Raw genomic sequence first — 12,836 nt, 5'->3', positions numbered from 1 at the left:
GCTTTCAATTCTCTTGTACCTATTGTATTTCTGCCCAGACACTATTTGTAGTTTTTTGTAGGTTATTACAACAAAATGCTGCGTGCAGAGGAAAACTATATTTTCATTTTAGAATGATCAGGAGAAAGAAGCACCTGTTTTGATCCTTCTGAAACATAAAAATGTGACTCTATTCTATTTTTCCCCAGGATGAGATTTTGCTTTAAAAATAAAGGTTTCCCCTTTTGTGTTCAACTTCTATCCAATTTTGGTTGCAACTACTTGTTTCATATTTGGCCAATTGATGTTCACTATATACCAACAAGAATATCTATTTGTGTGAAGGGTAGGAAAGAAAAGAGTCCCTTGCTTTTTGTACCCTGTGCATGTGGCCATGGCTGCTATTGTATCAGGATAAATACACCATATGTGAAAAGACAAGGTCTTTTAGCCAATATCTTGCCTTCAATTCCTTAGAAGCAATTCAGAGAAAAAATAACTACTTGGGTAAAGTAGAGAAAGAAAAGGAGAGAAAAAAATAAGCATGAACAAATGTTCTTTGATGGGAGAGGAAAGCCATGAAATATTCACTCCATTTTTATCTGCTAAGTGGTCGCCCTTCCCTAGGGAGCATCCTTGGCTTAATTTCACCATATTTGCAGCACTCATCCATGACCAGAATTCCTGTCATCAGCCCCTCTTTCTGACTTTCTAAATAGGCCGTGCTCTTGTGACTTACATTTCACTTCCAGAGATGAGGAGAACTACAACTGATTTCTTTTAAGACCCAAGTTCATGTCATTGCTCAGACCCCAACTAGCTGTGTGTATAAGACCCCTCCTGGGAAAGCTCTTTAACCTCTCTCACTAGTGCAATGAAGTGAACTGATTCAATGACCTCTAAAGTTCCTCTAAATGCTAAATCTGTGATCTGTTGAACCCCCAGACTTTCAACAACAACCAAGAACTATTTTATGAATCATCCCATATTACCCAAAGACTTTAAGTACGACATGGATTGGATTTCTGGCTAGGGGTGGGGTGAAAGGGGGAGTGTTTGTAAAGCCTGAGCTCAGTATTGGAAAGAGAGCCTTCTGAGGTTTAACTGTGACATTTAATTTTTCAGGGGGTAAGTATCAGAAATAATGTATTTATAGATTATTTCACTTTAAAAAGGATTTTCCTCATTACAACCCTCTAACACTGATTGTCCAAATATTATCCCCATTTTGTAGAAGATGACAATGAGTCTTGGGGAAATTAAAGGATTTAGCCACAGTCCAGTTTTCAGTAAAATGAGAGTAATGAACTTGTTAATCTCCATTGTCCTTTCTCCTTCTGACTTCTTTGATCCACCATGACCAGTAAATGGACAATCTATGACTCACATACATTCTCCTGAGTCCAAGTCTACATTGCCAGATATGCCTCATCTCTCACTCTGGGCTACGTGTCAGTGTATCCATTTGTACATCAATCATGTCACAGATATAAAAGGATCCCAGTCCCAAGGTAACTATCCTAGTTGTCATGTGGGAGTCATTTGATAACCACTAAGTCCATTATAATTTAGCCTTCATCTTTAAAGGTTTCATCAGTTAACCTTATAAACTGAGACATACTGGAGTAGAGAGATCTACCATTTTTCCAGTACTACAGGGGCTCCTGACAGCCTCAGTAATTTTAAGCTTGAATAACTTCAGAAATAGAAATGGAACAAACTTACTCATAAATTCCTTTTCCAAATTCACACAAAAAAAATGATAAACTTGTGATAAAGTAATTAAATTTTCAAGGGATGTTTTCTCCCTGTAGGATTGTACCATTTATGCTTTTCAAGTTATTAAAGATTAAACATGCACTAGAGCTTTTGGGACACCTATATTTCTACAGGTCATTAATAAAAGCAGACTGATAAGAGATCATAATTGTAGAGAAGAGATAATAGGATTTGGGACTAACTCCAAAGTTTTTTCTCTTGCCTCTTTAGAAACACCTCCCTTTTCTTATGTCTTTTATATTAGGAGCTTAATTCCACAAATTGTCCAGGAGTGCCTCTTACATGGGGGACACTGAAATCCATCCCCCTAAATTGGTTCTGGACTCTTCCTTTCTTCTGTATCCTCAGTGAGGTAGCAAAGACTCAGTACCAGTTTGAGCTGAGAAAAGGAGAAAGGAAGATGCTGGGAAGAGGAGGCAGTTATGGAGCATCCTCTGCTTCAAAATCCCTTGGTAGGAGATTCTCTCATTATTTGTGCAGATGAAGGCCACCAGACAGAGTTGGTGAAAGACAGAGAACTTCAACTTTCATAGACTCCCCTTCGGGACTCTCTGAGTGAGTCTTCCTCTAATATTGAGTAGACGTCAACTTTTAGAGAGAAGATGGGAGAGATAAATCTCACTTTGGGTTACTGAAGAAAAAGACTCAAAGAAGACAGGAATAGAATTGATAGTCTTCATCAGATCCATAATCCCAGATTCCTATTCAGGAATTTCACTTTAATTGAGATCCAGGACTCACTCTCTGTCTCTGTCTCTGTATTTTTATCTCTTTCTCTTTCTGTTCTCCCCCCCTCCCCTGTTTGGCTGAATTACCTTGCTTCCTATTGGAGAGCTCTGTTATTCTATAATTCTATAGTGTCTGGTAGCTACTCTACTCTGTATCCCTTCTCTCATTTCTGTCATTCGGATCAGTGAGTTTCTTTTCTCTATGTTGTGTTCCTTGTGGAATTGGCAGTTGTTAGGAAAAAGGGATCAAGCCTGGGATATAGAGCTTTGGGTCTCCCTTCCCCTAGAAATGATAAGGAGATCAAAATTAATTTGAACCCAATCATGTCCACTAGACTAATAATATTTAAGGGAGTCAATAGATATACTTCAAGCTTAGTATCCATTCTCTTTGAGGAAAGCAGAATGGTGGCTTCAGGCCCAAAGCTCCTGGCAGGAATGAGACTCTCCCTTGGACAAAGGTGAGGGGAGCTGCCCTTTGAGCCACCCAATGACCAACACCTCTCCACCCTTGAGTCTCACTCTCTTTATGCGGCCCTGCACTCTCATTACTTAGCCTGGCATTTTATTTTGAGGATTCAGAGTGAGCTTTAGGGTCTCCAAGCTGGAGATCTTGAAACCACTTCCCTTATTTAACCTGATGAGTATTTTCCTCATGGAAGAAGTAGCTTCTCCACTCTTTTCATTCCCCAGCCCAGACTGGGGCTGAGCTTGCTGTGCCTTATTGCCACATCAAATAAGAAAAAGCCTCCATGACCAAGCTCATGGGATAGATCCCAATATCCCTGCCCCATCCTCCAAAGGAAGAGAATTGGTGGGTCTGTCTTAGAAGCTTTTGTTGCAAGGCTGATTGAAGCCTAACTGTGTAAGTAGGCTTTTGACAGCAGGGAACCATCATCAACAAATGTTTCAAGATGCTTCCCACAGTAAGAGAAAAAGAAGACCTTTCTTAGGTAAAAGAAAAAGACCCTACTTGACAAGTTAGCCCATATTACCCACAGGGGATAGTCATCTAAATAGAACCATCAAGTATTTCCTGATTCTGACCCATTGGTCACCTGCCAAGAATCCCAGGGGATTGCATTCATAGCTGGAAAAGGACATAGAAGGGAGCTAGTCCAACCCCCCCCCCCTTACTTTTCAGATGAGAAAACTAAGGTCCAGAGACAGAAAGTATGTATGGGATGGGAGATTTCAACCTACGTCTTCTCATTTCACAACCAATGATCCTTCCAGCGTATCACTAGATCAAGAGTTTAGCAATCATGTCATCTTTACCGGGAGAACATGTTAGTGCATGCACACTCACAAACACAAAGAAGCATGTACACACAAAACATTTATCCTGTGTCTGCATCACACTTCTTGAGAAATATCAACCATTCAACATGCATCTGCTCCTTCGCTACAAAAATTGCTAAGTTCTCCCAGGCAGCAAATTCTACTTATTCGGCTGATAGTTGTATTTCAGAGTTTCTTCATCTGTCAAAAAAGAAGAGATTAAACAATATCATCTCTGAGGTCACTTTTGCCTTCAACATTTGTTGATTCTGTGATTCAATGAGAGATTCTGGGAGAGAGCAAGACACACTAAAAATCCTTTCGTAAGGTCGAAATAAAACTCTCTGCAGACTGATGCTTTTGGCATCCATTTTTACAGCTGCTCTTCCAATGGGAAGTGAGTTCTCATGAAGAACCAGGTTTCAAAATGAATATTTTATGCTGTTTACTTTTAATATGATGGCTTCAATGGCTGAGGCATTGGATCAGAACTTCCTAAAAAGTACAGGAATAAGTCAGCGCTTCCTTAAAAGAAATGAGGTGTAATTCTAAAGTAATGGCTGCTCATTTAGGCTGTTAGATTAAATTCACTAGGCATTTTTGTACTCCCAGTTTTAATTAAGGAGAAAAACTGAGGGTGCATTCTTGTTTCAGGTACTGTGCAGTGGCTTCCCTAACACCAGGTTATCTGTCTTACTCTATATCTTTAACATAAAATTGAGCAATCTTGCTAGAAGGCATAGACAAAATGACAATGCGCAGAGATTGAGTGAATCTAGCAGATGGGCCCACCTTTCCTGAAAGGGTTGCAGATGCTGACACTTCACTTATCCAAGTATAGAGAGTAACCACAATTCCAACAAAAGAATGTAGGAAGAAGGAAGAGAGTCAGATTAAGCAGAGTCCTAGAAAAAACATGGACAGTATAAACATTCCCAAGTTGCTATAAGGAAAATAGTATAAATTATTTTCTTAAATCCTTACCATCTGTTTTAGAATTTATACTTGGTATTGCTTCTAAGGCAGAAGAGTGTTAAGGGAAAAGCAATGGGGATCAAGTGACTTGTCCATGATCACACCACTAAGAAATATCTGAGGTCAGATTTGAATTCAGGACCTTTCATCTCCAGACCTGGTTCTCTGTTCACTGAACTGCCTAGCTGCCTCAATCATGTAATTTTACAAAACTTTATACAAATGGGAGTTATTCCTGAATATAGGAGTTGAGGCAAAATAGATATTTGATTACATTCCTAAGATCATAGATTTATTTTTGTTAGGGACCTGAGTCATCTAGATCAAGACTGACATTTCAAAGTTAAGGAAAATGAAGTTCTGAGAGATAAGTGTGGTTTAGTGGGAAAAGCACTGACCATGAACTCAGAGAGTCTAGGTTAAAATTGTGCTTTTTACTTACCATCTGCTTGACTTTTAGCAAATCACTTAACTCATCTTGATGCAAGTTTCCTCATCTGGAAGGCCTCTTCTGACTTTAAACCAATGAGACTAAGATACTAAACGACTTACTCAAGACACTCCTGTCATAAGTCACAATATGGAATCTCAAATCCAAATCATCTTTAAAAAAAATAAAAAACAGATCTGTTGCCTCTAGTATAGAAAGCCACTCTCTTTTCTGTTTTAAGAAAGCATCATTTTCCCAGCTGGTTTGTATATATATGCATAGACTTAGCTGAGAGTTTATGTAGCATATATGCCATGCAGATTCAGTTTAGAAATAATGAAATCTCATCCACCCTCTTTATCTCTCTCTCTCTCTCTCTCTCCCTCTCTCTCTGTCTCTCTGTCTCTCTCTCTCTTTCTCTCTCTCTCTCTCTCTCTTTCTCTCCATCCATTCATCCATCTATTAGTCCATCCATCCATCCATCCATCAATCCAACAATCCACACATCTGCCCATCAATCCATCCAACAATTCATCCACCGTCTATATATTCATCCATCCATCCATCTATCCATCCATCCATCCATCCATCCATCCATCCATCCATCCAACAATCCACCCATCTGCCATCAATCCATCCATCCATCTGTCTCTCTATCCATCCAAGTGCCTCTCTATCTATCTCCTAAATGAAGAGACTAGGAGAGATTACATTGATCCTAATACATAAAAATATAATATGTGTGTTGTTATATATTTATTATCTAACAGATTATATTCATAACTTTATATATATTTTCTCCATATACACTAGATTGTTTATATAATATACATTCTAAATAGATTTTCTCACTAGATTTCCTCTGTAGATAGATTTTCACTCTAGTGTATATATTCTCTCTATACATACATATATTATGCCTGTATGTACTATATATATAGTATACATGTATATATGTGTACACACACACATATTAAAAACTCCTTAACTCTTGTACTAAAGAACCTAGCTGGGCCACTCTTGTGAGCCCTTCCAGCAGTCCTTCTAGGATGCTGTGATGGGTCATTGTCTTGGCACAATGGGTGGAGGAATTTCCAGGGTCCTTTGCAGGGGAATGACCTTGCCCCTACAGTCAAACTGAAGAGTTAAACAGAAGTCAGAGTGTTCAGAGCTGTAGGAGCTGAAATTCATTCATATTCTTTTGTAAACAAATTAACAGTGAGTTGCTCCTATGTTTTCATCCCACAGAATCACCTTAGCAACGGGGATATAAACACAGCTTGAGCTTCCCATTTCCAGCAAGAGATTTCAATAGCAAATGGGAGAGCAAAATTGGGCTTTGGTTTTTGCGTTTTCCATTTTAAAAGCCCAGTTCGATTTTACCATGAAATGCTATGGATTTTTCCAAAATGCCCTGGTCAAGGAGAAGGGGTGGTGCTTAATGAAATAGGAAAAGGCAAGGGTTGTCTTGAAAAGGAAATCATCATTTATGATTCCTTTGCAAGGAAGTCCCCAGCCTGGATCCCCATTTTAACATGGCAGGAAGTAGCCAACATGCTCTGCTTGGCCAAGCAGTTGTTTTCCCCTAGGACAATGGGCTCCCAGAAAGACAGAGGGGCTAATTGCATTTGTAAAGGGCCCTGTAACTGGTAGGGGAATGCCTGTTATAGCTACCTGTTGGCTTCTGCATTTTAGCCTGTTAGCCTAAGGATTGCAAGATCGTAAGCTATCCCTCTGCCTTGCCCCTTTCCAATCTGGAACAGTATATAGATAGGACATGGGGCTCCTGCCAGGCTTTGGAACCCAGGAAAGGGCTGGCACTGTTGCCAGCATTTTTCTTTGTTTCTCCTCTCTGCTCTATCCATCCACCCCACTAGAATAGCTGGAAGCATTTTTTCTAGTTCCTTCTTAATATGGTACTGTTGTTGTGATGGTGGTGGTGGTTTTTAGTTCTCTAGACTACTCCTTAAGCAGGTAGAAATGTATAGAACACCAGGCCTGGAGTGAGGAAGACCTGAGTTCAAATCATACCTCAGAAGCTTACTCTCTGTGCAACTCTGAGAAAATCACCTAATCCTGTGTACCTCAGTTTCCTCATCTATAAAATGAGTAGAGAAGGAAATGGCCATCATTCTAGTATTTTTCCTAAGAAAACCCCAGAAGGGATCATGCAGAATTAGACACAACTGAACTCAGCTAAGCAATAGCAAAAAAGAACCAAGCTACTCCTTAGTAATTGTACTTTTCCTGTTGAAGAGAGAGACAGACAGACAGACAGACAGACAGAGACAAAGACAGAGAGAGAGGGAGAGAAAGAGACAGAGAGACAGACAGAGACAGAGACAGAGACAGAGAGAGACAGAAAGAGATTGACTTAGAAGTTACCCTGGCAATAGCACGGGCACTGGACTGGGTGACATAGAACTGGGCTTTAATTCTAAGTCTGCCACTATGTAGGTGTTAAACCTGAATAAATTCCTTTGATCTCTCTGGACCATAGTTTCCTCATTTTTCACCAGGAAGTATTTTAATAAATGATCTCTAAAATTACTTCCAGTTCTTTTGTCAACATATGATCCTTTATGTATTAATCAGCAGAGAGATTTTCTGGTCTCTTTTGTTGCCCTCATTTTTTTTTTCAGTAGCCTTGATGTTGCCAGTACTGTGGTGCTACCATATATTGAATTCATTCAAGGTGTTCTCCATTCTTCTTTCGTATCTTTTGATTCCCCAAATTTTCCAATCCTCTCTACTTTTCATGGGTGCTTGACTTGTTCATATCCATGGACCCCTGAAAATATTAATAGATGCTTCTTCCTGTATCCAATGAAATAGCAAGAATTAGTATGCTTATTCATTCATACTTTCTTTAATAAAATGCTTTTAAGAAACAGCTATGTACAAGACAGAAAGGATATATAATTGATTTTATGAGATTTTAGTGTTAATCTAAATGCATTTCTAAAACTCCATACCTTCTGTCTTAGTAGTAATTTCTAAGACAGAAGTGTGGCAAGGGCTAGATAATCTGGTCTAAGTGACATGCTAGGGTCACATAGCTAGGAAGTGTCTGAGGCCACACTTGAACCCAGGTCCTCTTGGCTGGTTCTCTAAGAGCACTTACTAAGTGCCTATTGTGTATTTGGTACTGTGATATACACTGGAGAAAGAAAAACAAAGCGAAATGATCCCTGGCTTCAAAGAGATTCTATTTGAATGAGAAAGACACATAGCTAAAGAATTATCTTAGGTTTGGAGCTTCTAGGGCCCTGGGTTAAGTTTCCTCATCAGTAAAGTTTGGAGACTAGATGAGATGATCTCTGAAGTCCCTGCCCATTCTCTCCACTCCCTCTCACCCGCAGCCTTCTGATTCTCCAGGCTAATTGGGCAGGTCCTAGTCCAGAGAGGCACTTCAAAAGGGGCTTTGAGGAAGCTCCTATCACTCCTGCTTTTCTTCACTCTGGACAGAATTCTCAAGCAGTCTTTCTCCCATAACCTTTGTATTCCTTTCTCTGAATTCTCATCCCCCACTTAAAATCAAACGCCTTGTAGAAACAGAGAGGAAAAGCAACTGCTTGATCACGGGGGCCAATGAGGACATGACTGGGGATGTAGACTCTAAAGGATCACCCCAGTGCAAATATCAGTAATATGGAAATGGGTCTGGATCAATGACACATGGAAAACCCAGTGGAATTGTGTGTCGGCTATGGGGTAGGAGGGGAGGGAAAGAACGGGAATCTGCTAACCATGGAAAATATTCTAAATTAACTAATTAAATAAATTTTTCCCAAAAATTTCCCAAAAAATCCAACTCCTTAAGGAAAGAGGAGGAGAAAAGTTTGCGACATGTTGTTGTTTCAGGTACGATAATAATGAAATGATATAGTTTCTGCCCTCGGGAGACTTTGGCTCTACGGCGAGGAAGAGAAATACAATTTTTAAATGTTATTTTAAGAACACTAGCAGAATACGAGGAAAAGTAACACATTTAGATTTTTTAATAGTGCATTTTCCAAAAGAACCATCCTTTTCATTGGCATTTTTGCATTCATCACTGCCACGTTGTTGTTGTTAAGGGTGGAAGCATTTCGTGTTTAATTGCTGCAGTTGGAGAAGAAGGACGACTCCTGAAAAAAGAACAGCTTCTAAATTTAAGATATAGAAAATTAATGGTTGGCCTATTGGAATCCACAACTTTCTCTTTTCCTCTTTCCTTCCTTCCTTCTTTTCTTCTTCTTCCCTTTTATAAACACATTGGTTTGGAATACGGAATTCTAAGCCATGCTCACTCTAGGTCTCCAGACAAAGCACCACATTCCATCACAATAAATGGAATTAAGAGGCCAACTTGACATGGGGGAGCTTCAAAATGTAGACTGTTGACAAGAAATACCAATATTTTCCACATTTAGGACATTTTGACTACCTGAGAACATTTTTTTATAATATGGGCACTTCATTGTATCACATATATGTATTCTAATATGACTTTTTATACTTTTTATACAAACTCTTTCAAAAGTTTTCATTTAGCTATTAATTTTCAAAGCCTAAATTTTCACTAAGAACTTTGGAACAACAAATGTCTAGATCGATGTATATATACACATTTGTATCTATGTGTACATGTGTGTCACATATTTTCTTATTTAACCCCTATAATAACAATATAAGATAGGCACAACAGGGACCAGTATTCCAATTTTACAAATAAATAAACTGAGGTAAAGAGGAGTTGAATGACTTATCTACAGTCACACAACCAGTAAGCATCCAGAGGGATGATTTGAACCCATATCGCCTTGACTCTAAACCTTGCATTGTAATCCATTTGACACCCTGCACATCATCATCTAATTTGCTTATCACAACCTCCCTATGATGTAGGAAGAGGAAGAATTATTCTAATTGAAAAAATATTAATGGCTCATGAGAAGAATGAGGCAATATAATAAAAATGATAATATGCCCTAAATTAATTACTTATGCAACACCATATGACTCAAACTACCAAAGGATTTCTTTATGGAACTAGAAAAAATGACAATAAAATTTATATGGAGGGAAAAGAAGGCAAAGAATCACAAGACATCATGAAAAGAAATGAATTGAAGAGCTGCTAGCAGTGCTCAATGTCTAATCCCGTAATGCCATAATAATTAATAAGAATGTTAAAAAACCAAACAGTAATTGTTAAACTACTATGGAACTAGTTAAAATAGAGAAATAAATTAGTGGAATAGCCTGGGTTCACAATGTACAAAAATTCAATGCATCTAATATCTGAGTATAAACAAACAGGAGACCCATCAATGAAGGACTCTATGAATAAAGTACAGTATGAAGATGTCACAGAATATTAATGTGTTGTAAGAAATGAGGAAATACTTTGAAGAGATATGGAATGACTTCTATAAACTGATGGAGAGTGAAGTGAGTAGACCAGAATAACTAAAAGTATAATGCCAATATTATAACGATGACCATTTTTCAAGACTTTTATGAATGGGAAAATGAAATGATCAGAAACAAGTTAATAACATATACAATAATAAGAATTTTGTAAAGACAAAAACTTTGAGAGTTGTAAGAACAATGATCACTACAATGGCCTCCCATGATTCTAGAAGATGAACAATGAAACATTCCATCCAGAGAGGTCCTGTAGATCGAGTTCAAAATGAGACATGTATATATATGTGTGTGTGTGTGTGTGTGTGTGTGTATAGCCACAGAGGGAATTTATTTTTTCTTGAGCATGCATATTTGTAACAAGATATTTGTTTCTCCCTAAACATGCTTTTTTTCAACAAGCTGAGGGTTGAGAGGGACAAAAATACCTTTTTTTAACTGAAGAATTAGAATTGTTCATGAATTTTCAGATGAAATTTCTGCATGATTAATTTGACTTGACTCTTTTCTCTTTTTGCAAGAGCCCTCTCTTTTCCCAAAGTGAGAATAGTCTACAAATGTAAAAATGAAGTTTGTTTAAAAAATTTTTTTTAAAAGAAGCATCACTTCTACCACCTTAAAACAAAAGAAACAGACTCAAAATATGACCTGAACTGCTCAGTTACACACCTACTAATTAGCAGAGCCGGGAGCAGAGCCCAGATATTTTCATTCATTCTCTTACTATCTGCGCTCCCTAAGCTACCTGTCAGGAAAGATAAGTTTCAAGGGTCAAAGGAAGCTCTTTCTGATCAGGATTCTCTACTGTGTCTCATGTTTGTTTCATACATGTACATACCTTTGTGTGGTGGACATTACTCAACTACAGACTGATACCGATGATGTATTCCAGGCAAGAAGTGATGGAAAAACGTTTACATTCAGGAAATGTCTTATGCGAAAATGTGGAGTGAGAGTGAGAGATAACAGGTAGATTGTCCAAGTACTACAATGATACATTGATCACTACATACCACTACATATATGTATGTATATGTAAATAAACTCTAGAGGGAAGCCTTCAAAATATTGAAGAAATTTGGTCAAATATTTTAGTAGATGAGAAAGTTTAAATTGTTTGAGAACAGTGGTATTAGAAGGAGTACACATTTAAGTGAGAACATTGATCCATTGAATGTTAACATGATAATTATTTTAGGTTAATATTTTTAAAATTTGTTTCCTTGAACACCCACAATAATTTACTAGAATGTAAGTCTCAATAGTACACTAGATAAGAGAGAGGAAAACCAACCTAGAATCAGAAATGCCAGCATAATGTAAGCTTCTTGAGAGCAAAGTCTGTGTTTGTTTGAAGCACCTAGCATAGGGTAGGAAGGAAAGAAATGAAAGGAAGGAAGGAAGGAAGGAAGGAAGGAAGGAAGGAAGGAAGGAAGGAAGGAAGGAAGGAAGGAAGGAAGGAAGGAAGGAAGGAAGGAAGGAAGGAAGGAAGGAAGGAAGAAAGAAAGAAAGAAAGAAAGAAAGAAAGAAAGAAAGAAAGAAAGAAAGGAAGGAAGGAAGGAAGGAAGGAAGGAAGGAAGGAAGGAAGGAAGGAAGGAAGGAAGGAAGGAAGGAAGGAAGGAAGGAAGGAAGGAAGGAAGGAAGGAAGGAAGGAAGGAAGAAAGAAAGAAAGAAAGAAAGAAAGAAAGAAAGAAAGAAAGAAAGAAAGAAAGAAAGGAAGGAAGGAAGAAAGAAAGCTTTCAAGGACTTAATCTGCAGTTGCAGTTGCATTCAGATGATGACTTCCTGGAAAGAAGTGATAGAGGAAAAGATATCCATTCAGGCAATGTACCTTGAAAAAAGGTGGACATTTTTCTATTCAGGCAATGTACCTTGAAAAAAGGTGGACATTTTTCTATTTCTTTGCCACTTTAAATGCCATCAAAAGCGCTTTCTGAACTTATCACTAAAAGAATATTTCACTTGTCTCACATGCCTCTCATTTCATTGTAGCTGATGACATAAGGGGTTCATAATGGCATTCCCTTGCAGTGAGTCTAAAGGAACTATTTCTGGCCAGATGGGGAAAATGGTCTGGAGTGATTATGACAATTTCTTTTGTGATAAGACATCAGAGAATTTTAGATGGAAACCTGTTCTTTCCTATAAAAGTAAGACGACTTCTAAAAACTACTATGGATTTCGAACAAAGAGCCCACTACTCCCTCAGTTCTCATTAGATGATTTTTAATAACAGATTGGGGAAGGGA

General features: G+C 38.2%; 1 long non-coding RNA gene across 1 annotated transcript in view; it reads right to left on the bottom strand.

The window, feature by feature from the left end:
• Positions 1–7,729: 7,729 nt before the first annotated feature.
• LOC130455824 (uncharacterized) overlaps positions 7,730–12,836 on the bottom strand; it is a 34,683-nt gene continuing 29,576 nt past the window's right edge. Inside the window, exon 3 of the long non-coding RNA XR_008913986.1 lies at positions 7,730–7,989. This is a non-coding gene — a long non-coding RNA (uncharacterized LOC130455824). The remainder of the gene's footprint in view (positions 7,990–12,836) is intronic.

This window comes from Monodelphis domestica, chromosome 8 (genome assembly GCF_027887165.1).
Source record: "Monodelphis domestica isolate mMonDom1 chromosome 8, mMonDom1.pri, whole genome shotgun sequence".
Classification (NCBI taxonomy): Eukaryota; Metazoa; Chordata; class Mammalia; order Didelphimorphia; family Didelphidae; genus Monodelphis; species Monodelphis domestica.
This window is presented reverse-complemented; position numbering and strand designations above follow the sequence as displayed.